Source organism: Pseudopipra pipra, chromosome Z (assembly GCF_036250125.1).
Source record: "Pseudopipra pipra isolate bDixPip1 chromosome Z, bDixPip1.hap1, whole genome shotgun sequence".
NCBI lineage: Eukaryota > Metazoa > Chordata > Aves > Passeriformes > Pipridae > Pseudopipra > Pseudopipra pipra.
Window position 1 is genome coordinate 27,587,113 of NC_087581.1, and position 24,313 is coordinate 27,611,425.

General features: G+C 35.6%; 1 protein-coding gene across 30 annotated transcripts in view; it reads right to left on the reverse strand.

The window, feature by feature from the left end:
- Positions 1-24,313, reverse strand: part of PTPRD (protein tyrosine phosphatase receptor type D) — a 1,159,674-nt gene that overhangs the window by 882,434 nt on the left and 252,927 nt on the right. For all 30 annotated transcript variants that reach the window (XM_064641432.1, XM_064641445.1, XM_064641443.1 and 27 more), the window contains exon 3: positions 23,458-23,530. The gene's annotated coding sequence lies outside the window, so the exon portion shown is untranslated. The remainder of the gene's footprint in view (positions 1-23,457; positions 23,531-24,313) is intronic.

Sequence of the window (24,313 nt, forward strand, 5' to 3'; positions counted from 1 at the left end):
AGTGACAAAATAACAAAGAGAAGTCAGAGGGCAATCAAAAGAGACTTTAGGGCCCTAGGACAGTTGCTAGAGGGATCAGAAGCACAGGTAGTAATTTCCTCTATGCTTCCAGTGATAAGGAATAATATTGATAACAAGAGGCAAATCCATCAGGTCAATGAGTGGCTCCAAGGTTGGTGGAATTGGAAAAATTTTGGTTTCTTTGACCATGGGATGATCTACTCAACACCTGGTCTACTGACACCTGCTGGGATGCACCTATCTTAGAGGGGAAACAGTGTTCTAATGCTGGAGCTAGAGGGGCTCAGAAGGAGAAAGGGGACAAAACCAGGCTCCCCAGTGATGAGCGAAGGGATGGTGTGCCAAAACTTGAAGAAATGGATCCCTTAATCTGTTTCGTGAGGTTTTGGTTACAATATACCACGCCACTAATGTTTCCACACCAATGCACACAGCATAAGGAACAAAAAAGAGGAGCTCCAAACTTTGGCCCAGTCCCAGAGATTTGACATCACTGACATAAGTGAAACTTGGTGGGATGAGACCTGCTACTGGGATATCCTGTTGGACGGTTACAGGCACTCTTCAGGGGGCATAGGAAGGGCAGAAGAGGTGGAAAGGTGGCACTGTACGTAATAGAAGAGTAAGAATGTATGGATCTCACAGTTGGCAGCGCACAGCTGAGAGCCTCTGGATAAAAATCAAGATGCAAATTTGAAACCAAACTGCACTAGTGGTTTGGTTTTTAGGCTAAGTATAGTAAAACATATAGGAAAGAAGTATGGAGTTTTCCTCCAGATATCAATTTCTCTGCATTTTCTGATACTTCATTTTGTTGGTCTCAGTGGTATTCACCATATTCTGCAGCAAACTAAAGTACAAAGTCCACTATGTTTGAGTTTTTCTTGGAATGAATTAGGTGTCAATGTGTTCTGATCTAGGACTAGGATAAAAAACCAAAGAAAATTCCTATATACTGAGACCATGTTTATTTATTATTTGTATTGGAATATCTCATCTTCACTGAGAGGTACTCTAACTTATGGAATTTTATTGCTATTTATCTTAAGGGTGTTTTCTTGGTTATAATTATTACGTGCTTTACTGATTTAAATCAGTTTTGGCTGATTTAAAAATGAATCAGTTTCATATGTAAATATGTTTTTAATCTTTTGGTTCCCTTCTGAGGTCTGCAAGTGAACTAAACAGACAGTAATATTCTCTAGTGGATTAGGATTCTATTTTTTTTTTTTAAAAATGGAAATATTTTTCTCATTTTCTTAAATAGTGAAAACACTAAACTACTTTTCCAAAGAATATAGAACAGAACAGCACAACAGCATACCACAGCAAAACATAAAAATATTTTCTATAACCCAGACATTTTGAAACTAAGAAAACTTGGATACACATGAATGTCTATAAAGCACAGACCCTTCAGCTATATTGCCTCTGTAACAGTAACACTGTGAGAGGAAGAAAGGTCTCAGAATGTACTGGGATTTGAATTCAAAGAAAATAAAACCAGAAAAATGCAGGAGTAACTAACAAGGAGGTGTGGGAAAAACAAAATAAAACAAAAGAAACCAAACCCCAAAACAAACAAACAAAAAACCAACAAAAACCAACAAAAAGTAGAAACCGTTTCAAGAAGGTGAAATTAGAGTTTAAATGCTCCATGGCTGCCATACAAGGTCCTTTCACTGAGAAAAAAGTGGGGAAAAGAAATTAATGTCCAGCAGCCAACAAGATGGAGACTTGGGACTTCATTCCTGGAAGGTTGTTTAGGCTCACTTTGTTCACTCTGGGAAGAGATGATGAAAACGCATATGTCCCTAAAATCCCAAATTAGACTTGAATAGCCCGAGAACATTGTAATTATCTTGTGAGCGAAGGAGATTTAGTTGAAATAAGAAACAAGAAACACTCATTTAAAAATCAAAAATGCATCATACCTTCTCAGTAAGAAAAGCTGTGTATGATGACATTCAGTGTCATCGCAGTACTCTGAATGATGCCAAGCAGGACACTGTTTTTCTTCGACTGTGATGAAAAGCTGAATTCTGAATAATGGTTTGCAAACCAAATATCAGATTTGGAGTAACACTTAAATGAACACATTCAAAGTAAGCTCTTAAAACATTTATATTTAAACAATTTAATATTTTTGAGAATTGTGCATAAATAGCTTAAGTTTCAAATTTAATCCTCAGAAGCCAAAAGTTAGAACCAGTCTTTCATTGATGAAAAAATGAAATTAAATAATTCGATATTCCTCTTTATCCTAAAAAATATTCTTAAACTAGTACACATGGAGAGTAGCTACTTCAAGTAGCATGCTTGGAAAGTATCAGCATTGGCAACAGGACATTTTTAATCCAGACTAATTCATAGGAAGAATGTATAGCCCATGTAATGTCAAAGCCATTTTTTCAGGTGAAGGGACCTGACTCTTCATCACGATAGTTTCCAATCTTGGAGTCCACAAGTCTATGTAGCAAAAATTCCTGATGTAGAATAACTTTATGTACAGTAATCTGCCTTGATATTTAAATAGTTGTTTAAATAAATGACATTATTTAAGCAGGCTGGGGTTTGAAAATTTCTTGGACAAGATAAAAGCTCAAAATCTGAAATTTTCAAGGAAAATTCTGTTTAAAAAATTCTATTAAAGGAGTTGTTATCATGGCCGAGAAGTAAATAAGCAAGGATTATGCAGAGTACACATTAGACAAAGGAGCAAATACTTCTATGTCTGCTTCCCTGTCAGAAAATCCCTGGAGAAAGCTACGCTACATTTCAGGGTTTCCTACAAACATGCTCAGTTGCTCAGTCTGCCATAATCCATGTAGGCTGCCTTCCAGATGAGAACATGTGGGAAAGCACAGTGTCTAAGCTTCATGTTAGTCAGGGAGGTTAGCCAAGTGTCTGAAACTGATAACTGGGAGCAGGACCAGCAAATTCTTGGCATTTGATATGTTGTTAGATTTTTGGGGAACTAAGCCAAGGAAATCTTTATAAGACTCCTAAGAAAAATCTATTGAATGTGTCTAAATAACGCTTTCACTGTTCTATTGATATATAGTAATGATGGGTGAAGTCAGCCGTCCTTATCTTGGTGTAACTCTCATGAAATTTTATGAAAGTTTTATCCAATTGAAAATGCAGAATAATTTCTCATTGCTGTTTTGAATGTAACATACTGAGTGAGGATGTCTTCCTGTTAGGGATTTTTGACAATACCTTCTTGTTCAGAAATAATTTTTAATTTTATAGTTACTGTAGTAAAATAAATGAAAGCAAAATTTCCTTTTTAAAATCAGAAGAGAAATATTGTCTCAAATAATATTACTATCTACTTTCTGCACAACATAATTTCTATACTTTACTTAAGTATTACTGTTAAGATTAACCAAGTCTTGTAATTCATTTGAAAAGGGAGAATTAAGAGAAAAGTTATGTGTTAGCACAAATAGACCTATATGTTTTCAACATTTTGGTATTTGGTTTTGGGTTTTTGTGGGTTTTTTTGGTATTTTTTGTAATATGCTGTACTATGAAGACAGTTCTATCAGCATCTATAAGGTACCACCAGTACTGTGATTGGAATTCCCTTCCCTTCTCTTCCCTTCTCAAACCTCCCCTCCCCTCCCCTTGCCTCACCTCCCTCTCCCCTCCTCTCTTCCCTTTCCAATAAGAAAGGAAGGAAAGTAAGAACATCATCATATAAGACTTGGCTCTTAGTGTTTATCCTGCTCGTCTAGTATTAAATCAAACCGTTTGAGCTTGATTTGATGTCCCAAATCCTACATACATTATAGTTCAATGCCTTTTTAGGCAATATTTTCCAGCACCCAAAGTTACAGATCAGCCTCACAATAGCAATAGAAAACTGTTGCCATATGAATCTGAGGTTATCTCTAGAAGCTTGAATGGCAATTTACTTCCTCTGCCAAGCACCTGCCAATACAGAAGCAATCCTAACATTTCCCTTGTGACATCTTCAGCAACTGTCTTGATAACCATGCTGTCATTAGCGTCTTTAGAATAACAGCACCAATAGAGAGGACAAAGAGAATGCTCATTTCATTCACTCATCACTGACATGAAGATACATTTAGATTACAGGAAGACATCTTGAAGGGAAAAGAATAAACCTGAAAGTTTCCAGTTAACTACAGGAAAGAAAGTAGACACTTTTATTTGCAAAGACTGTAGCAACAAATATAATAATGTACTTATAAGGATTTACTGGATGTCAAACAAGAGCGATCACTGAATTGAACATATTCCTTAGACTGCCTCCTGAAGTAATAAAGCATGATGTGTGATAGTGCATTCAAGGGCACCTGTTTGTTGCCATCTTTATTGACCAAAGATGTCAGGTTGAGGTGATTATACGTGCATGTAAATTTATGTGTCTGTTTTAATTATGACTGGTGTGCATGATCTATACAAAATGGATTCATATGTATTTTATTTTAATGTATAAGATACCAAACATTGCCAAAGTCTTCATGAAAAAAGTAGTTCATGTGGAGTTCCCAATTCAAATATATTCAGAATATGCAGAAAAAACTAAGTTTTTTAGTTTGCTGTCTTAAATTAGTCCTGACATTTCAGTCTAAATAGCTCTAACTTCCCCTATCAAGCACTACATTTCTTTAATCATACCATTGCTATAAACAACTTAGTAAAGCTCTAAGTTTTGATTCCATTTCCTTCTTCATGCACAGATTATTTAGTTTGATACCAGCACATGAAATAAATCTTATTTTCTCTGTAGAATCATTTTTTAATATACTGATTGCTAAGTAGAAGAAAACTGCTCCACTGAAATTAATTTTACACTTTTTCACAGTAAATGTTATTTACTGTAATACATAATGAAATCCAACAATGCAGCTCAGGGGTACCATTAACTGACATATCTGCATTAACGCATTTTCATTATAGAAATGTCAACACTTTACTTCTTACAAGAAAAATCAACAGCAGAATAACAACATTCATCTGCTTTTACCAGACCTTCTTGGAATCTTGAACTATCTCTGCTTATAATACATTTAGTCTACTTAATAAAGTTAGTTATAATTTTACAAATAAAGCCTGGCTGGTTATTTTGGTGGCACGGATAACATATATAGTTTGCTCTAGGGAGAACAAATAATGAAATTTCACTTTACATGTTTGAAACTGCATAAAATAGAGCCTGACAAATGAATAATAGAACCGGGAACAGATTATAAAGTTATTTGACATTGACCTACCTGCAAAATCTTTTTAATGCAAATATATTTAATCTATTTTTTCCAACTGACAGTGTCAGAAAGTAAATCTTAGGTGAACAGTGCTATTACACATTTCTACTCTATAATCTTTGTTGAATCACTAAGTTCAAAAATCACTGACCCTGCAAAGATGCAGGTCAAGCTGCTTTCCTGAGAGCAGTTGATAAAAAAAATTCAATTATGTTAGAGATAAGAGCCTACATTTTTCAGACTACATTAATAGGGCCACAAAGAACACAATTCCAAATGTGATTTTGGAGTCTACCAGTCATAAATATAGAACTGTTTATGCACATATCCTAAAAAGTTTCACTGGTTTTCTATGATAATTAATCTTCATTTGAACAATAAGCAATTAGAATACAGAAACAACCACACAGGGAAAACAGTTTTCAAAAGCAGTTATTTGCTTTTCCAAAATTGCCTCATCATATCTTGGTGCTTATATACTTTTTTATGAGAGGACACTTCTTGTTATTAGTAAATGTGCATATTCTTTCATTGACCACTCAAGCAGAAAAAACCCCTGTAGGTGTAGATACACGGATTAACTTTGTGAGAAGATTTTATATGTCTATAGAACTTATTATCTACAATTATTTTAGAAATCATAATTTTTAGTACGTCATCCCAGAAAGAAATGCAGTCAACTCTACAGTGAAGTATAGAAATTGCTTTACTACTAGAAAATAGCACTATATAGTATTAAGGACATGAAACAAATTTAAAAAAAATTAATATAATTGAAAATACTGTATTAATTAACAGCAGAAAAAATTTAAATGGTTTGTTTAGATTTAACCTCTTTTTTTTTCTTGTTTCCCAGGTGAAAAGGTTCAGGAATTCAATTAATTTTTCTTAGCAAATCAAAAATAGCTGTTATTGTTTGCACAATGGGATTCTTTATCCAAGATTCAGATTTTAGCATGCCCAACCTGGAGAAGACTGGTTTATACAAGAGTACGTATTTGCAGTAAATTGTATTGTTTTCACAAGAATTAGGTGACAAGAGAAAGACAGAAATGGCATATTTCACTTACCTAAAATAGTCTTTGCTTTAAATATCCAGGATTTTGTGTTGCAGTGAAATAAAGCTCCTATCACAGTATTCATGTTATTGGATTCTGATTTTAAATCTAAATTATGTTCTTTCCCCAGTATTTTAACACAAAGAAGAACACATTTCTCAATTTTGTATTGAGTTCTATTGTTACTTTGAACTACTGAGTTCAATGGTTATTGATTACTACCCACCGCTGGTTGTCCATGTTGGCAGTGACAAAGTTGATAAGAGGAGTACCAGGGTAATCAAAAAAGGCTTCAAGGCTCTGGATTCAACAAGGCTCAAGTCCTTGTTGAAGCGACAGGAGCACAGGTGGTGTTTTTGATTGCCTTGTAGCTGGGATGGATGCCAAAAGCAGTTCAGGCATTACTGGGGCAGTTTATACGACACCAGGCCTGCTGGAGATGGATGGGGTTCACTTATCTAGCAAGAGCAAAAGGATTCTAGCCTTTGAGTTGGCTGGGCCGATTGAGAGGGCTTTAAAGTAGGTTTGAAGGGGGAAGTGGAATGAGACAAGGCTCACTAGAGATGAGCCTGGGGGTGGCAAGACAGAGTTGGGCTTGAAATTGATAGCCCAGCTGAAGTGCATGTACACCAATGCACACAGTGTGGGTAACAAACAACAGGAGCTGGAAGCCATTGCGCAGCAGGAAAGCTATGACGCAGTTCTCATCGTGGAAATATGGTGGGATGACATACACGACTGCAGTGCTGCCATGGATGGCTACAAGCTCTTCAGAAAGGAAAGGCAATGTAGAAGAGGCAGTGGAGTGGCTCGGTATGTTAGGGAGCATTTCAAATGTATAGAGTTCAAGGTCAGTGATGATAAGGTTGAGTGTCTATGGGTAATAGTCAGGGGAAAGGCTAACAGGACAGATATCCTGGTGGGAGTCTGTTATAGACCACCCAACCAGGATGAAGAGGTGGATGAATAATTCTACAAGTGGCTGGCTGATGTTTCGTGATTGTCAGCCCTTGTTCTTGTGGGAAATTTTAACCTTCCAGATGTCTGCCAAAAACTCAACAGAGCGGAGAAGAGGCAGACTAGGAGGTTCCTGGAGAGCGGAGAAGAGGCAGACTAGGAGGTTCCTGGACGATAATTTCCTGTCACAGCTGGTGAATGAGCCTACCAGGGGTGAGGCCCTGCTAGACCTTCTGTTTACAACCAAAGAAGGGCTGGTTGGAGATGTGGTGTTTAGAGGCTGTCTTGGGGACAGCAACAGTGAAATGGTAGAATTTTCAATAACTCAGTGAAGTAAGGAGGGGTATCAACAAAACCTCTACACTGGACTTGTAGAGGATGGACTTTGGCCTATTCGGAACACTGATTTGGAAAGTCCCTTGGGCAGCATCCCTTAAACACAAAGGGGCCCAGGAAGGCTGTATATTCTTTAAGAAAGAAATATTGAAAGTGCAGGAGCAGGCTGTCCCAATGTGCTGAAAGATAAGCCAGCAGGGAAGAAGAGCAGCCTGGTTCAGCAGGAAGATGAGGAAAAGTCTCAATCTTGAACAGTAAAACCAGTTATCCTTAGGACAACTTCTCTTGTGCTCTCAAAATTTAGTGTTTAATTGACAGTATGTGAGTCTCTAGAGGATGTCAGTAAACTTATTTTCCAAAATCAGAAGAAATGTCAGCAACAAATTTCCAGGCCCTTTTTCTTACTCAAATTTCAATCCACAAAAAGTACCATTTGGTGTCGAGAACATCTTAGTTAAAAAACAGAACAGATAGCCTGAAGACCTTTACCAAAACCAAACCAACAATGACAACAACAAATTCTACCACTTTTAAATTTCACAGGTTGGACTCAGCAAGCAACAAGATGGGTGGCATTCAATCATAGAAGGAAAACCTTGATCTGTTAACTGTTTTCCCTGAATTTACTACTGAAGATTTTGAACTGTGTTTGATATGCAGATCATAGTGTTGACACCTGAAGCTTACAAGCATGTTCTTTGTCTCTCACAAAACACTTTTACATGCCAGTAGCTTCAATGCTAGCTTTAAAATACGTTTATCTAAAAACTGTTATGGAGTGATCTTACAGATAAGTTTTAAAACAGGTCACTTTTGCGAAACAGTTAAGAATTTAAAACATTAATGTGTGCCCCAAAAGCATGAGTTGATTAAAATAGAAGCCAGAAGATCCACATTCTTAATTCAAGCCTAGTCACTATGTTGTTGGAATTCATCTGGCTAAATTCCAGTGTGTGACTTTTTGGTAAATTAGCTTTGGTAAATTAGTGATTTGGTAAATTAGTATTGTGATTTTATATTATGTGTTTTTTAAATAAAAAAAAGGGAAATGAAAATAGATAGGAAAAAATATACAGATATTTTTTGAGAGGAATGTGGGTATTGCTACTAGTACTAACAGAACAGGATAAAGTGTAGATAACCTCTGAAAATGACAGTCTTCCTAAAGACTCCTAAAAGCATCCTGATTTTAATCAATAAAATTTCAACTGCAAATATTCACTGTCACAGTATCATAGGACTGTATCCACAGTTACGGAAGACTGAGTCATGTGTTTTCTGGGGAGATGATGATGCTGATTCAACAGCATTTTAAAAGGTTTTCTGAGCAAACTTGAGTATCTCACATATGCTTAAGTAGCTGAACAGTCCAAATACCACTTTGTAATGTACTGATACTATCCTTTGGCTAGGTATGCTATCTGTGTAGGACAGTAAATTCACTGTATATGAACAATAGTGAGAGAATAAGGTAGTCTGAAGATTCTGTTAAGTAGCCTTTAAAGTTATGACAAATACATATTTTCTTATGTAAGATATTGCTCTTTTTCTATACAAATAAAATTAAATGTCATTGACAAAAATACTATTCACCTGAATAATCTTTTTTATTCTGTAGCAATTCAAGTATCTGCATCTAATTATCTGTTTCTCAAAAGTAAATAAGAGCTGGGGCAATAAAATGAACCCATTTTATTATGCATTTTAAAAATGATGAAACAAAAATCTGAAAAAAAATATACATATATATTTTATTTTGTAGGTAGCTATACCTAAAGCCTTTCAAAGTATTCTTGTAAGCTACTTAAGAAATATCTTAATAGAATTTAAGAAATCTAAGAGTCTCAAATTGTAGACATATATTATAAAGGAAATAATACACAAGATTAATGATTTAAAAATTTTTATTAAATGGAAACTAGCTATCAAAGATAATGGAATCATAACATTTCAAATCCTTTATTACTATCTATTCTGAGAGAGTCCTATTATGCTAAGTACACCTTCAAACCTTTATACCTATGAAAAGTGTGAGAAAAAAAAATCTGATTTTCAGGGGGAAGGGTGTTTAGGCTGGGGGGTTTTAATAACGTTTGTCTCATAAGACTAAATTTTATATGTAGCATTTCTAAAGAATATTGTGCTATTGAAGTGGTCAGCTTCTTGTATAAGAATGAAATGCAGAAAATACATAAATATTCATCCAGGGTACTCCCACAGGAGTACTGCTGCACCTATTAAGTGACAGAGGAATTTTTCATGCACAGAGATCTATAAATGGTTATATTGATTTCCCAAATGACTTCAAGAGGAAAAAACACAGACAACTGGTATCAGAATATTAGGCATCTTTCTTGTTTCTGCACTGATGAGTTCTCTTAAGAGAACTGGTTGTTGCACAAAAGGGTTCTATTCTTCACCAGTTCCTCATACATGCCATCCTGACAAAGGAAATTATTTTTTAGCTTTCAAAAGGAACATGAACAGCTGTGTAATGTACAAATTAACTTCTATTTTGGAAGGGAATTTTTCCCACTCTTACAGGAGAGTGACTACAGAAATGCACTGCTCTGTACTTGAAGATTGTATCTAATTTGTCTTTTAGCATTCCATTATGATATTTTAATTCTTTCTGCCCAGCATATCCAACAAAGCAGGTAATTATTTAATTTTTCTCCATCAGTTTAGTGTCTAAAAAATATTTTGTGAGTTGCTCTTGCTACACTGAAAACCAAGAAAAATATATGTATATATGAGATAGAAAGACAAAGTATCTCACAGTGCAGAAAAGATAGGAAAAGAATAGCAATTTTGGTGAATCTGTGCCTCTACCTCTATCTGGAAAAAAATATTTTATGTGACCTAAGTGTAAAACAATTGCATACCAATGAAGATGACTACTCTTAAATTTTTTGGTCATAATCTCCTTTATTTCAGACAAGATAATGTCTCCTGTGTCTTTTTCATTTCTATTTCCCATGCTCATTCGTAATAAGAACTGCAGCTTTTCTCTCCTCTCTTTGTTGTTTTATGTTTTTTGGTGTGAAGAAATTCTCTGTCATACAGAATGGCATTCTTAATATTTTTTCCTATTTTGTTGCATTTAAGTCTCTCCTTCCTCAGCATTTCTTTGCTTGAGGAATAAATTTTTTGCTTTCCCTTCATTCTAGAACTTTCAGTTTAACTGAAAATCTGATAATGGAAATGTAGTAGACAGTTTACTTGTACAAAAAGTAAAAGAAAAGGACCACTACTTGAGAATTCTGAAAATATTTGTATCTTGCTTGAGGTAAAAATTTTATTCTGACATAGATTTTTATGTTTTCATATGTAGAATTATAGATGTCAATTTCAATCAATGTCTTCGAATGACAAAGAGAAATTAATATTGATATTGTAAAGGACAGCAATCCTAGACCAGTCTTTTTATAATAGTATACTTTCTTACCTATAGCACTGTCATTTCTGTAAATGTTGGGTATTCAGAAATTGTATCTTGTCAAGTTAAAGTTCAGATCTTGTTGAAAAGTAGGTCAGAATTTCTGTTCAAGTATTCCCCTAAGATTCTAAATCCATCAGCTACATGGTACAGTTAAATATTAGTTATATATATATATATATATATATATATATATATATATATATATATAAAACTATGTATATCTTAGTTAGATTTTTTTAATCTTGCCTTTAATATTTAAATTATTTATTCATAAATTGGCATTAAATTTTAGATGTGTTCATTCTTTCCAGTGTAATCTAAACATTTATAGATGCTTTCTTAGAACATGATATTCTCTTAGATAACCTAATTTTTAAGGAATCAGACACCTAAAAATAACCAAACTGAGAAAACTGACTGATTATTTTATTGAACAATATTTCTACATTTTTATGAGGGAAAAATACCAGATTTGGTAAGGAATGTAGGGAAAAAAGTGAGCTTCTGCCCATTTTTCAGAAACATTCCTTCAGGTCTTAGTCATTATGAAAAAATATGTGCATGCCAAAGAAGACAGGTGTTTACACTAAGGATCATTAACTGTGTTTATTATTTTGCAACTTTTGAAAGCTTTGAAGACAATTAATGATGGTAAAACCTTTAAAGATTCATAAAGTTCATTTCAATAGCAAACAAGAGGTAAAACGTTAATTTATACACCTGAACTCCCATGTTAGAAAAATCAGACCAGAAAACTAGTGGGAAGAGACTATCATGACATTTTGGCATTGTATGTTTCTGGATGTTTCTTTTTTGAAGACTTCTCTTTCTAGACAGACCAGTGATAAAACCCAAATTTCTAAAAATTGAATGCTATAAAAGGTTTTCTAGCACCAAAAAAATTATATAAAAATTATTAGAATTATGAAGTTATGAAAGTTTTAAAATAAAAGTCAAAGCACAATCATATGAACATGCTTAGACACATTATTAAAGGCATTATTTTAACAAATTATTTTATTAAAGGTGAATCTCAGACCTAAAGTTCTGTAATTATTAGAGTTCAGATCTAAACTTTGGGCTTAAAATGTCCTTCACCAAATGCAGATGGTATTTCAAAGCAATTTACCTTACATTTGAAAACAAGCAGGACAATATTTATTTTTTTCCCCTTTTCTACCTCTGTTGTCTTTCAGTGCTGCAAAAATAAAATAGGTATAATCTTGGTAGTAATTTATAAAATTCAAGGCTGTAATTTACATACATAATATGTAATTTACATATTCTTTTTCATGTTATATATTGGTCCAAAATAATTGAACAATTTTTGGTGAGATACATTCTGTCACACACTGTTACATCACATTGATGCTACCTGAATACATTCCCCGACACGATGTATGCCAATGAGACTAATTTAAAAGTATTTATCACACAAAAAATTTGCAGCATGTTACTGTTTAGACTACAGTATGTAAGACTGGTAACAGAGCTTGGTGGTATCAGCAGAATTAATTTATGAACATCATTTTCAAAAATACATTTACTTTGTGATGTAATTACAACTTTTATTATTGGTCTTGCATGGCAAGATTTTGGGGGGCCTCCAGAGACCTTCTAGAAGCTTCCCTCATGTTCAGTAAAGCCAATGCCACCTGGCTTCAAGATAGCCCCACCACTGCCCAAGACAGACCATCAAAGGTGGTGGTAGTACACTTAGTATAACATATTCAAGAAGGGGGGAAAATTATTGTGCAGGAGCAACTGTGGTCAGAGAAGAGAAGTGAGAATATGTGAGACAAACAACCCTACAGACACCAAGGTCAGCAGAGATGGAGGGGAGGAGGTGCTCCAGGTGCTGGAGCAGATTCCCCTGCAACCTGTGGTGAAGACCATGGTGAGTCAGGCTGTGCCTCTGCAGCCCATGGAGGTCTTTGGTGAAGCAGGCGGATGTGACTGGAAGAGGCTGTGACCCCCCGTGCAGCCTGTGCTGGAGCAGGCTCCTGGCAGCACCTGTGTCCTTGTGGAGAAAGAAGCCCACATTGAATCAAGTGTTCTGGCAGGACTTGTGACCCCATGGAGGAGCCACGCTGGAGCAGTTCATGAAGAAGAACTACAACCCTTGGGTGGGACCTCACACTGGGGCAGGGAAAGAGTGTGAGGAGGAAGAAAGTAGCAGAGATGTGTGATAAACTCACCCCAACCCTCATTCCTGATCCCTCTGTGCCACTGGGGATGAGGTAGTGAATCCAGGAGCAAAGTTAAGTCCGGCAAGATAGGTAAGACATTTTTAAGTTTTTATTTTCTCATTATCCTACTTTGATTTGATCAGCAATGAAGTAAACTAAGATGATTTTTTTGCCTATGGTGGTAGTCGGTGAGTGATCTCTCCTTGTCCTTAACTCGACCCATGAGCTTTTCATTACATTTTCTCTTGCCCAGTACATATCAGAAGGGGAGTGATAGCAGCTTTGGTGGGCATTCAGGGTCAACCCACCACAAGATGAAATTTTATTTGCACTAATAATTCATTCACCCAAACCCCATTGTTCCCCTGAGTAAAAAATCATCATTCCTCAAAAGGAAGTATTTTTTGCAATCAGTTTATCTCTTAACCCATAACTTCTGTCAGCGGTGATTTGTCCTACTAGGCTTCCATAAAAAGCACTTTCTGGAAAGCAAAGGTACAAGCACATAACAAGAGCCAGATTTCTTCATGGTGCTTTAGTGGGGCTTTTTATATGACTATTGGGGGGCTCTAATTTGAACTGTATAGAGCTGGAAGCACAAAATCTCAAATCACTTATACAACTTAAAGTTTCAACTTTTGTAGGTTTTTTGGTTGAGTGGGGTGTTGATGATTTAATTTTATTTTTTTTTCTTGTTAAAAACAGTGGTTTAGATCATCTTTAATGGTTACAGAAAATAGGATAATGGTAAATACATTTTACTTGTCATAGTAAAAATTCATAAAAAGTTTACCTATCACAGATTCTGTGCAATGTACCACATTGTAAAGACATAGCACCTTGTTGTATACTACTTTAAAAATGTAAACTAGCACTGAGATATTCTCTCTCCTCCTTGCTTCTGATTATATTAAAATCATGCTGTCTCAAACCTAGTCATTATAAAGTTTTTTCATTGATAGTATATGTTATGCAGAATTCAAGTATTTAACATGATGGTTATTATATCAATATTCTAAAGAGCTGTATCATCAAAATTGTCAATTAAAGGCTTGAAAATTTTTCATCTTCACTTTGGCTAACACATTCTGTAGGATACAAACTGATTTATACTAAATATTCTTAATTACTGATGTCCCACATAGTATGAAAACCTCTTTCAATGACCATTAGGATGCAGATGTTCTATTTCTAGATAGAAAAATAAATAGTTTTGACTTTCTACATGAGTATCAAAATAAAAAAAAATAGACAATCAGTTTTGTTCATGCACAAGGCAGAAATAAATATATATGTATATTTTAAAAAAAGCAAAACCCAAGAACAAATAAAAAGCCCAGTCTCAGGGACGTACCATCCTCTTCAAGAATAACAATTTTTCTAGCTATTAGAATAGTCACATAGACCACCAGAGACCTTTGGCTCACATGGAATACATCTAGCACTTGACCTAACTGCAGATCGATCAGAGAGAAGAACTCTCACCAAAAAATCAGTTAGGTCTTGTTGGCTCTGTGCCGTTTCATATTCTAACACATCAGGTCAGACAGAAAATGTTACTCCTATTAGTAATTGTATTAGTATTATGAACACCAGACTTTTGAATCTATATTCTTTGGCAGGGAGGACTGTGAAAACCCCCGTGCTTTGGATTTCAGGCAAATACTGGTCTGACAAGCATTTTTATCAAAGCCTTTATCCAATAATAGAATCCATAATAGTTGTATGATGAAAATAAGGCAACTACAGATTTTAGAAACCTACGCAGGAAGCCAAGTGTTGTGATGATATAACATTAATCTATTAGGGCCTTGTTTTATACACTGGCTGTGAATCCCATGCCACAAGTCATGTCATACATCACAGTGACACACTTCTGTAAACCCCTTCTTTCTATATGATAGCATGTTCCTTATCAGAAACATATTTCCATTCACCTTATAGAGAGACAGTAAAGATGAAAGTGTGTGAAAACAAACGCTTCGAATAAATTACTTTTGCCAAGTACTTGGTGTTATTCTTCACACCGAAACAGGTAAGCCCAGAAAAATCCACTATTCATAATTTCTAGTACAATATCAGAATTCAGATGCAATCTAGTAGCCCTGCAACAGTTACCTGCCCAATTTTAAGCAGGAAAAAAGGCATTTTTATACTTCCAAGCTGTCATCCATATTAGTATAGGAAATCAGAACTGCAATCATGAATCAGCCCAACAAGAGAAAATAAATAGTTATTTATAACATCAAAGGATGTTGAAAACACAAAATAAGCAGACAAAGAAAAGTAACGGGGTTTTGCCTTTTTGGAATCTTGAATGTTAAGTCAATTGTTAAAATATTGACCATGGCTTTCTCATACAAGACTTCAGAAAAAAGTCAAAACTGTGATATCTTTTTAATATATGTGCTATCAACTACTGGTTCATTCAACGTTGCTGAACATTTACTGAAAGAATAAAGAAAGTATGTGGTAGTCTCAGATGTGTCTGGAGTGGTTTATAAAACAGAAAAGTTGATTATTTCATGATAGATTCTCTAACTTAAAGAGAGGATACACAGTGTTCTGCATTATAACATTTCAAAATTGTGTATGTTACAGTATTATAATACTTAAACCTCTAAAACAAAATCTAACAACTGCATAAACACTGCACATAGTATTCTTGCTTTTCTATTATGCCTCTAAAGTCCAAACACACACGTAGAACATAGTCTAAATGATTATTTAGAAATATTTTTTTTTCCAAAGGAAGACAATTGTCTCCCAGGATCTGACAGGAAATAATAAAAAAGGAACATGAGTGAAACTGTGAGGAGTGCAGGTACCCCAAATACCAGGCAGCAGAAGGATTTAGAAAAATTTATTTTCTAAAGCTGAGAACACTACCATGATGGTGCTACCTACACCGGGCATGAAAAAACACTCTGCTTTTTCCTCTATGGGTCTTTTTAATGGCTTACCTGGCCCTACCTTGTGAGGCCTCCAAGGTTGTCTGTAAGAATTTTATCTTTTCCAGGGGTTAACCTCTCTGTAAGGCAAGAGAAATAAAAAGACCAAACTATCCATGGGACGATGTTCTTTTCCAGGTGGCAAAGCTTCCTTGAGTGACATAAATTCCCCACTCCTCAAATAATTCTTCTGAAAAGACTCTTTTACACTTACAGAAAGTAACTGAACAATCTTGTTCACTACTTCTCATCAGCCGTAATGCTTTGAGGAATCAGAACCACAACACTGAGCATTTGAGAAATAATAAAAGTGCATTTGAATTCAAAATAGGAAAGATAAATGAAAAAAAAAATCACTCTGGATGCCTTGTCTTCAGAATTCTTATGATCTATCTCTTAACTTGCATAAAGTACAACAGATCTTCAGCCCCTGTTTATTTCGGAGAGTTTATCAACATCCTAGATCACACTGTAATCAATTAGGCTTAGTTTTAGAGATACAGCCTACTTTTACCAAGGGTGACTGTATAAAATGTATAAAAGAAATACATTATAAAATACATTTCCAGGAGTTTTCTGGAAAGCACTGATGATAACTTGCTGTCATAAGTAGTGGAGAATCCCACAAGGAATGGAGTGCTGCCCAATCTCATAGTAACAAGGAAGATGAAACAAGGAAGGCCTTGTTGATGATGTGAAGATTGGGGGTAGCCTTGTCTGTAACAACCATGAGATTGTGGACTTCAGTATTGAATGAAGAGGTAGCAGGACAGCAAGCGAGATTACAGCCATGGACTTCAGGAGAGCTAACTTTAGCTGCTTTAGGGATCTTCTTGGAAGAATCCCAAGGGAACAGGCCCTGTAGGGAACAGGGGTCCAAGAGAGTCGGTTGATATTCAAGGATCACTTCCTCCAGGCTCAATAATGATGCATTCCAATGATAAAGAAATTGGGTCGAGGGAGCAAGAAACCTCTGTGGACAAATAAAAAACTCCTGTCATTAGTCAAGCAGAAGCAGGAAATACATCAGAGATGGAAGCAGGGTCAGGCCACTTGGAGTGAATATAGAGAGGTGGCCAGAGTAAGTAGAAATGAGACAGAAAGGCCCAGACCCATCTAGATTTAAATCTGGCCAAGGATGTCAAGGGTAACAAAAAGGGCTTTTTCAAATAAGTCAGTAATAAAAGCAAAATAAAGGATAATGTGTGCCCATTAGTAAAGGGAGAGGGGACACTGGTAACAGCTCATAGAGAAGGCAGAGTTATTGAATGCCTTATTTGCATTAGTCTTCACTGATAAGACTGTTTCTCAGGGATCTCTGACACAGGAGACCAGGGTCTGTGGATGTTGGAAGGAAGGTTTTCCCTTGGTCAAGGAGGATTGGGTTAGAGTCAGGCAAAAGTGACATCCACAAGACCATGGGCCCTAACAGGATGCATCCACAAGTGCTGACAGAGCTGGCTGACGTCCTATCCAGGCTGCTCAAGATCAACTTTGAAAGGTCATGGAGTTCAGGAGAGGTGCCTGAGGACTGAAATATAGCAAATGTCATTTTGGTCTTCAAAAAGGGCAAGAAGGAGGACCCAGGGAACCACCAGTCAGCCTCACCTCAATCCCTGGAAATGTGATGGAGCACCTCATTCTGGAGTCCATCTCTACCCACATGAAAGACAAGAAGGTGATCAGGAGTAGTCAGCATGGATTCACTAAAGGTAAGTCATATTTCACAAACCCTATTGCCTTCTATGATGAAACAACTACTTGGAGGAATGAAGGGAGAGCAGTGGATACTGTCTTCCTGAACTTCAGCAAGGCTTTTGACACTCTCTCACAACATGTTCGTAGGCAAACTCAAGAAGTTGGGTTTGATGAGTGGACAGTGAGATGGATTGAGAACTGGCTGAGTGGGAGATCCTAGAGGGTTGTCATCAGTGGCACAGAGTCTAGTTGGAGGTCTGTCACTAGTGGTGTCCCCCAAGGTTCTATACTGGACACAGTATTGTTTAACTTCTCCATCACAGACTTTGACAGAGGAACAGATGTCTCCTCAGTGAGTTCGCTGGTGACACAAAGCTGGAGGAGTGGCTGATACCCCCAAGGGCTGTGCAGCCCTTCAGAGGGACCTTGACAGGTTGAAGAGATGGGCAGAGAAGAACCTTCTGAAATTCAACAGAGGCAAATACAGGGTCCTGCACCTGAGGAGGAATAATCTCGGGCACAGGCTGGGGGCTGACCTGCTGGAAAGCATCTCTATGAATGACCTGGGGGTCCTGGTGGACAACAGTGTGCTCTTGTGGACAAGAAGGCCAATGTTATCATGGAGTGCATTAGGAAGAGCATTGGCACAGGTTGAGGGAGATGATCCTACCCCTCTGCTAAGCCCTGATGAGGCCACATCTGTTGTGTTCAGTTCTGGTCTCCTCAGGACAACAGAGAAATGAAGCTTCTGGAGCAGGTCCAGTGAAGGGCTACAAAGATGACAGGGGACTGAAGCATCCCTCTTATGAGAAAAGGTTGAGGGAATTGGCCTTGTTCAGCCTAGAGAAAAGACAACTGAGAGGGGACCTCATCAATGCCTATAAGTATCTGAAGGGAGGAGGTCAAGAGATTGGATCCAGGCTCTTCTCAGTTATGCCAAGCATTAGGACAAGAGGCAATGGGCAGAAACTGAAGCACAGGAAGTTCCATCTGAATACGAGGAAGAACTCTACTGTGTGGCTCAATGCGCAGTGGAACAGATTGTCCAGAGAAGTTGTGGAATCTCTGTCACTGGAGATATTTCAAGAACTGTCCGGATGCAATTGTGTGCAATGTGCGGTAGGATGACCCTGCTTGAACAGGTAGGCTGGATGACATGACCCACTGTGGTCCCTTGCAGTCTGACCCATTCTGTTACTTTGTGATTATCAGTTAACTACATAAAAGTTCACTTGATTTAGAAGGATGTTAATTGCACACCTAGTTACACTTAATCACTGCTACTTCAGAAAATAAAATCAACCTTTTGATAGAATAATACTAATATAATACAGATTTGAAAACTAAAACCAGAACAACAACAAAAAAGCTATAAAATTTACTAAGAAAAAGGATTTTAGCAAGTTATGATTTCATTTTTTTAGATGTTTCTAAAGTATGTTGTTTTCTACCAAGAATATACTGATGGAGAATAAACATTTCTGCTGCAAATTTTTGGTCACTTCTACACAAGGCATCATGATTCAGATAAAAACATGTTCTCTATGAATAATTAATTAATCCTTAGGCATACAGACCCCTCACCAGGCAATAAAGTCTCTCAAAATTGTACAAGGTATTAAAATGGCCTTTGTGAAACAATCAATATTTTTCTTTACATAATCCTAATATTTAAGAAACTGGTGAATATATTCACTAATTTTTGAACACATGATTATAAGATATACATATGATACTTATAAGAGAAGGTTGACATACATGTGTAACAACAGGTCATACTAAAAATGGTCTTTAAAAAGTTCTGGCTGTCAATAAACTGTCTTACAATAAGAGAGCAAATAACTGCTAATATGCTAAAATTAGCCCACAGATCTTGTACTGGATGAATTCAGAATTACCTGGTTATGAAAGGTAAAAATATAGTGGTAAACCCCAAAATTTTCCTTTTTTTTAGATTATATTATTATAACCTCTTTTTTGTAACTCTAGAGATTGGTCTTTGTGGCTCATCTACTCTGATCATCACACAGTTACCGAGACATGCTGAACTATATTACATATTTCCTTACATTGCTATTTGCTATGAGTAATACTAATATTTATTTGGAAAGAAAAATACAGATTAAAAATTGTTTCCCTTATTTTACTGAAAATAATTTGTAATAGAACATTATGAAGAAAAAAACCAATAATCTCAATAGATGCATTTTCAAAATGCCTAACTAGTCTATGAAGATTTTGTTTATGCCAGTTTCTATCCACACAATGATAAAACTCGAGAAGAACTAAACTATTTGAAGCATTCATGGAAAATGTTTCTGTACTGTATGAAGATTTTCTGCAGTTCCATTAGAGCTTTCTTAATCACTACTCCCTCAGTAGAAATGAATGCTTCACTTACACTATTCTCACTTTCAATAGGAATATTTTTGGAAATAATACAAATTTTAACAAAAAAGGATAAAATTTTCATATAATTGTATATATATAAATTATTTAATATATTAGTTAACTGGTAAAGTGAATTCTATGCTGATGGTAAGTAGCTTAAGGAACCAGAATTTTTTAACCACAGCTAAAATACTGCATGGGTGTGGGAGTGTTCACTTTTTCTCCAGGGCTCCTCATCAGTTTTGAGCCATGAGACCTGTTTATTGAATTGAGGTGCAGTTGACTCTGCAGAGACATCTGGTCATTGACCTTTCCGTTATGGTTTCAAGATGTGAACTATTGTCACAACATACAATTCTTTTTGTAATGTGGTTCTTCATCCTCAGCATTTGAACTCATTCCACCATCACATTTCAGGAAGGCAAAAGAGTGTCAAGCTAAAAGAATGTTCAAACTCAACCAATCTAAACTGGCTTCAATAATATAGCCTAGAGGTTAAAGCTTTAATATTCTAATTCTAGCTTGCCAAGCTATTGAACTGACAGTCAGTGTTAAGCATTTTGATACTCATGTATTCTTATTAGTAATATGAAGTTCATCATAAAAGCTTTAATAATTGCCTCCTTTAACTCTATGATCACAGAAAGCAATAGACTGCATCTTAAATGCCCATATCTAGAGTTTCCATTTTTTTCATTAATCAGAGCAAATTAATTCTACATAATGAAGATGTATTGTCTCGTCTTGCATGTATCTTAATTATCATTGAAAGTGCCATAGATGTATCTCTGTTCATTCAAGTTTAAATATGGAATCTGAGACACAGTGAAGTCTAAGAGACACGCTTTATATTCCTACACTACCAAAATTTCACCCTTAAGGAGAATTTTATGTTGACATTTTCAGGGCTGGAACTGTGCTCACCAAGTAGAAGAAAATCAAACACTGAATTTCTGGTTAAAAGAAATCAATACCTAGCAACCTCTATTCAAGTTTGAGCAGGCTTTTCTATTATTATGAAATTTCACTAAATTAATTTCTGTAAGAGATAAAGTTTGCCGAATTTGGATTTCTTTTTTTTCTATAAAATCTGAACTTAAAATGAATGGAAGTTGAGAAATTACGTATCAATGTATACATGACACAAATACAGAATTCTGAAACTGAAAAAAAATTAAACTACTCAAAATTCACTATTAATTTGGCTTTATTTTAATTTTATTTTTTTATTTTTAACTTCCAATTGGTTTTTCATTGGTTTTAATTCCTTCAAGGAAATTTCTTATGTTTGATAGGGCAACAGGATTTCAGCCTAGGAAATTATATTTATTCAAGATTTGCAGTCTTAAAGAGGTGGGAATCTAGCCACAGAGAATCAATTCTTCAACTGTGAAGTATAAATATTAATACTAAGTTCACATTTATTTAAAAAGACGGTACTTCAAGAGATCGCAGAAATAAGTTAGAGCTGAATTTATTATATGTCACTTCAAGAATGTGAATTTGTTCTGAGAACATGTTTATTAATTTGAGTAAAATACATTACTGCATCTAATCTACTTGTAATATTATAGTAGGAAAAACCAACACAAAGCGACAATTTTATTACTTTCAATAAAAGTAATGTATAGCTTATCTAAGGAAATGAAATATAAGGATGACCAAATGACATGATTTAGATCACATTTTAATCTGTTACTATTTTATTTTAAAAGGCAAGGAGAAAAGTCCTCCAAAGGAAACTTTCTGTCAAAATGGAATTTTGTTGTTAGTATTCACTCAGATAGACACTGCTTGTGTGACATCCCTTATTTTGGACTACAGTGTAATAGGTGACACTATGATAATATCATAAAGAAAAAAGTCACTAAGAAGACTGATCAGAGCAAATACCTGCCTGGTTTAAAATGTAACAGACTCTGGGTTGTGTGCTCTTCATATATGAATGTCAGAAATCACTTTTCCTGCTCTGTAAATTCTCCACTTATCAACAATAAAAGAGAATTAAGAGAATTAAGAATCTATGCTATATCAGTGGTCCTAACTCTGCAATTGATGTACATAATGTAATGACCATTTCCATGTTCATATAATATGAAATATCATACAACTTTTTTATTCTCAGCATCTAGTATTTTGAAAGGGTTTCTTGAACTCATTAAATTCTGGAACATGACTCCTTTTCATATAACAAGGATGTATAATTGGAGTTGTAACACTATTCTAGTTTTTTTAATGGATGGATAGAAATATGAAAAAGTACTACAAGAAGGTATCTAGCTTAGCAAAAGCCTTATGGTGTTTCAGTGAAAGATGAAGATTTGTGTTTCTCAGCACTCAAGATCCAACAGTTAGCAAAAACTTTCACTTTATAACAAAGGAAAGAAAAAAGAATAAGCATGGTATATTAAGGCTGAGAGCCTTGAGTCTGAAATGTGATTACAGTCATCGGACCTTCATTATTCAGAACTGTTCCAACACTTAGAAATATGTAACCATCATTTCTGTTGTCTCTGCTCAGCAGCTAAAAGTAAAAATTAAAAATAATCTTATTTCAGATGCAAATTCCTAGCTAGAGAGTGTTATATGAGTTACTACAGTGCTGCTAATATTAGGAGAAGTTATGATGTAATTTATTAGAGCTTCATAAAAGTTGCTTATCAAAGGAACTTTGACAGGTCTCAATGACCTCTTAAGTCTATCAGCATACCCTGCAGTCAAAAAAAGAGTTTTGTCATACTAGTGTGGGTGGAGGGAGGGAATATTGTGGAAGAAGTCTGACAAGTAGTTGACAAATAGCTACTGAAATTTGAAAAGCTGACAATATCAAACATTCCTGAGTGACTCATGCTGTATTAAACTAACTACAATAATCACTCAGATTTCCAGACATATAGGAATCTAGGATGTCTGGAAAATAGACATGAAGCATGTATGAATCAACTGCTCTGTTCATATGATATAAAGTTGATGTGTAAATACAGAACAAATTTGATGTCTCTGTGATTCAGGCTTCCTACATATGAGATCAATCATAGATTTACAGTTTCGGGAATTTTACAAGAGAGCCTGGAATACAAGTTTTGTTAGATAGAGACTGGAGGATATTGTTATAGCAGTGAAGTTGGAAATGACAATTTAGCTGATCAAAGTAATAGATCTACACCAACTTACCACCTCACCACAACGTCCTCACAGCGCAGTCAACGACTGGAGGATTAAAAGTGTAAGACTCTTCAAGATTTCCCTGAAATAGAAAATCAGACATGTTTTATTTGTCTTTCTGCAGCAACACCAGTAAATTCTGAAGGCTTCAAGAAATAGATAAATTAATACATTAGTGATAAATAACTTCTGCAACAGATATCATTGAAGGGCAGCAAAACAAAGTGGAATTTCTAGAGTAACTCTGATATAAATGAGTATAAATCATAAATTGTCATATATAAAATTATTTAGTTATTTGTAATGAAATTATCTGTATTTGATTGAAGAGTTTATAAAAAAATTGTGTTTCAAACACTTTGTCTTAATTATAAACACTTTTTTGCTATGTGACTGTGCTAGACAAATTCTTTTTCAATTTACTATTTACTTACACAGGCAGTATGTTATTTGGTAAATTACCTGAGGTTTCTGGAAACAGAACTGTAACCTTGTCAATAGTAAAATTATCTCATCACATACCATAAAGTAGAATCAATCTCTAGCATATGAATGTCCATTCAGCTCACTAATTTAATTCTGTCTCACTAAAAATCAGGTTTATGAGGTGGGCCTGTGCAAACCTCATAATACTCAACTAGGCCAAATGCAAGGTCCTGCGCCTGGGTTGGGGAAATCCAAAGCACAAGTACAACCTGGGCAGAGAATGGATTCAGAGGAGAACGATTTGGAGGTGTTAGTTGATGAAAAGAAAAACACAATCCATTAACGTGCACTTGCAGTTCAGAAAGCCAACCACAGCTTGGGCTGCATCAAAAGGAGCGTGATTGTGGGAAGCGTTTCCCCCCCTCTGCTCTGTTCTCAT